Source organism: Quercus suber, unplaced genomic scaffold (assembly GCF_002906115.3).
Source record: "Quercus suber isolate HL8 unplaced genomic scaffold, Cork oak 2.0 scaffold_251, whole genome shotgun sequence".
NCBI classification, from domain to species: Eukaryota; Viridiplantae; Streptophyta; class Magnoliopsida; order Fagales; family Fagaceae; genus Quercus; species Quercus suber.
The window spans coordinates 640800-645042 of NW_027069707.1; the positions used below are offsets into that span (position 1 = coordinate 640800).

The 4243-nt window shown below is 30.2% G+C and overlaps 1 long non-coding RNA gene across 1 annotated transcript; it reads right to left on the reverse strand.

Moving 5' to 3' along the window:
• Window positions 1-303: 303 nt before the first annotated feature.
• Window positions 304-2682, reverse strand: LOC112032237 (uncharacterized). Its single transcript, XR_002885069.2, has 2 exons — window positions 2506-2682; window positions 304-645 (listed from the first exon to the last, which is right to left on the reverse strand). It is a non-coding gene; the product is annotated as an uncharacterized LOC112032237 (long non-coding RNA).
• Between the last annotated feature and the right edge of the window lie 1561 nt (window positions 2683-4243).

Here is a 4243-nt window from a genome sequence, read left to right on the forward strand (position 1 = left end):
TTTTTTTTTTTTTTTTTTTTTTTTTTTTTTTTTTTTTTTTTTTTTTTTTTTTTTTTTTGAAGGTAACTAATGTGTGGCCAAGTGAGTGCTGTGGGGAATGGTGTTTTTCTTACATGGTAGGTGTCACGACCCAAACCTGTGCTTCAGAGTTTAGAGCATGACCGGCATGTTAATATCAAGTTTACCTTAATACTAACACGAATCAACCTAAACTGAAGGTGCTTATCAAGAATTTGTTTCTTGAATTCCTGCTTATGTTATTACATAAAAACCATAATATACAACAAAAAAAAAAAAAAAAAATGATGAAAACCTTGAACTTCATATCATTTGAACCTTGCAAGATTACCACTTGGCTGAAACTTCAGGTATTCGTGTAAATATTACATAGCTAAATGTTTAGCAAAACTCTTATTACAAACTTAACCCCAAAGACATACAACTGGGATTCAAAATAAATTAAGGTTCATAATTACATCTGTGCTCAAAGATCAAGTACATCTTGATTCCTCCTGTACATCTTGATTCCTCCTATACAACAAAAGAGCTAAACTGCTATACAACAAAAACTAACTATACATTCTAACAAACGAGAATCACGAAATCCTTGCCACCTCTAATACTCTCGCTGCTTCCAAGAAGAACCTGTGCATTGAAATATAATAGGGTAAGCTGCGAAGCCCAGTAAGGTTTTACGCTCCATGGGCTTTTAATAAGAATGCATGTAAACCAAATATTTTATGGATATGCCAGCTTTGATAAAATAGCCTTCATACTGTTCATATTGTTCTTAAAATAACTTACAAGCTTTTAGATGGAAATACTTCATTTTCCTTTAATAATAACAAAAGGACATAATAAGGAACATAAACATAATTTAGTAACCTTATCTTTAACAAGACTATAAAATACCTTATCATAAACTTCTCATCAGACTTATAACATATTCAACATATCTTTCTAATCATCATACTTTTTTTTTTTTTTTTATAATTTCCAAATAACTTAATAGCTCATTTATAATACGTATTAGTTAGTCCAATTGTAAGTCTTTCACAACTTTGGGAGGCTTCCAGCACAGAGTGTTAAGCATCCAGCATTCCCCACAATGCCAGGTAATCCCTGGATCATATCATAATGAACAAGTTGGCCGTTACCAACAAGGGCAGGTACAGCAGAGCCAGTCCTACTTTTAATGGCCAAACAGAATCTCCATGTAAATACTAGTACCATAACCCCTACTCACTAAGTTCAAATCATAACAATGGAATGACTAAAAACTATACTTTTCTAAACAGTAGCATATTCACTTCATTTTTAAATATTATGTTCGTGATGTAACTAATAGCATCAATATGCTAAAATTATCATGTATATAAGATTGAACAACTCACGAACATATAGTTTACTTAAATCATGCTTATATGCAATATTTCTAATAAAAAGGTTTTAATGCATAATAGTTTTCTAAATAATTTTTATACTTATCAAACGCACATGTCACATATCCTTTACCTGAAAATAGAAGACGCGAGAGATTGTACAAGAGGAGCTCAAGTGTTCATGTTCTCGTTCTTGTCACGTAAATGAAAAACCAAAACTTATTACTGACCAACTCTTCCTAATATATAAACTTATACCTCAATCACAACCTAACTCTCAAACTCAAGAAAATCCTTATTTCCCATCACACAAGGTTTCCCAAGGCACATGATACAATCATCAAACACATTATGTACCCAAACCATAGAGAAACTAAGGCATAAAATTTATATATGATCCAAACATACCAAAGGATGAGCATGTTAAATTATAGCTCAAAATATTCACCTTAACTTGAGAATTAAATCCACAAAGTCAGGTGTAGCATATGTTGTTCACTGCTCATTTCAGCAGCATATGCCCCATTTGTAAAATGCAAATGGGCAGTCCAATCACATCCAAAAGTCATGAAATTTTATAGAACTACTCCTATGTATGTCTAGTATATACCATAAAAATTTCAAAGTCAAAAAATAAAATCATGATTTACTAAAAATCATACAAGGTAGCATGTTCAAATTTGTCCTGACAGAATTTCTTGCAAACCATTATTTTTATATTCATCCAAATGATGTGAAACCACTTCCGTAACAACCACACATGTCTTAGGATTCATAAAAACTAGTCCTAGCATTCTAATTCATAGAATATGATTTAATACATATTTTTCTTGTTGTAAACACCAAATCTGTCACAGTGACAGCTTCAGTACACGTTCTTACCAAAATCATCAACTAATAGCAATTGGCCTTCATTTCATTTATGTATTTTTATACCTATAATATACATATTAAAATACCTTAATAAGCATCCAATAGACCACAATATCATCAAACTTTCAAATTACTCAGACAGAATCACAAGTTCAACTTCCAAAATCAAATTAGAGAATAAAGAGGGAAAATAAACAAAACAATCACACCATCAAAATACCCACAATCAGCTGAAGTTTTATTTACTTACCTACAAACTTTGAAGCTAAAACTTTAGTGTTACTCTTTCAATTTCTTCTTTAGAGAGAGATGTTTATGATTTTCGGTGAGAGAGTGAGAGAGATGTGCAGCCGTGTAAGAGCAAATGAAAAAGAAAAGAAAGAGCAAAAGGGATGAAGCAAGAAGCTTCTAGTATAGCAAAAGAAAGGATAAGGTAATTGACTTTGGGTTGGGGTACGTGTAATGCTAGGGAAAGAAAATATTACAACCCACTTTTTCAACTTTTGGCATTTATACTTTTCACCCCTTATAAACTTATATTTCTAGCAAGCCCCAAACAATAATATAACTTTACATATAAACCCTTACCTTTATAAACTTCTTTCCATAACATTAAAAGAGCATATATGTTTTATAATATCACAATATTAAAGCTTCATGCTCTTAAAAGTAATTAAGATAATAATAAGCATATAAACCCATAAAAGTAATTATGCAAATAGGTTGGGGTGTTACAATAGTTCCATTTTAAACTCGAGTTTCACAAAATAGAATTCTTAAAAAGTGATAGATTGCTAAATATTTCTTAAATAGTGGTAAAACACTACATATTTTTCCAAATAGTGGTATTTGGCCATTTTGGCCAAGAGAGATGGTTAACTTGTGAGAGAGAGATAAATATCTTGTTGGTACAAATTGATATGAGAGAGAGAGAGAGAGAGAGAGAGAGAGAGAACATCATCTAAATTGCCAAATTCTGTGTTAAATTGAAGTTCTTGAATCAAGCTATATGACATTTATGACATTTACAAATGACAAATTTCTCTAATGAGTCCGAATAGAAATTCTCCATCAAATGAATAATAACCTTCATTCTTCCTCACACCTACATTGAAATTAGAGTTCAGAAGTAAATGATGACCGGGCATGAATTTATTTTGTTTTAAAAAGCCTTAAATTTTTTATTTTTATTATTTATTTATTTATTTATTTTTGTCTTTGATAAGTGAGTCACATTAAGAATATTGATGAAGATATATACATAAATCAAATTAAAAAAAAATAAATTCCTTTTTTATTTTCCTCAAGAAACAAAGTAGAAATAGAAATTGACTCATAACATAGATGATTCTGATATAATTGAAGACTGAGAGGTAGGATTTTTACTAAAAACAGTAAGGGCAAAGTCTACTCAAGTTTTGTAATGCCATCAATAGCAGGTGGTAATTGTTTTCATTGCTAAATTCTTAATCAAATTGTAAAGTAATAGCACCTTCAGCTGCAAAATGTTATTTTAAGACTTCTACAATTGAATATTAAACATATAACCACCACACAATGCTACAAATGAAAGGACTTCACTTTCCACCAAACAGAAAGAATACCAAAGAGTTGTAGGCTGTTATATCCTAAATATTAATTACAAAGGCAGGTATCAATTATATAGAGGATTCAAGGGATAACACCAACAACTTAAACAATTTTTTTTTTTTTTTAATCCACACTCATTTATGAATTTCTCATATGGAAAGCTATACCATCTACCTAAAGTTTAATGTAAACAATGTGTGTGTTTTTTTTAAGCAACATTCATATTCATTTAGTTATCTAATCAAAAGTTTAAAAAGTGCGAACTTTTATAAAGCATCGAGTTTAAAGTGACTAACAATAAACCTACTGGTACGAATCCTGATCTGGAAAGATTTTGTTTCAAAGGTGGCAAAAAAAAAAAAAAAAAAAAAAAAAAAAAAAAATAAAAACAATGGAAA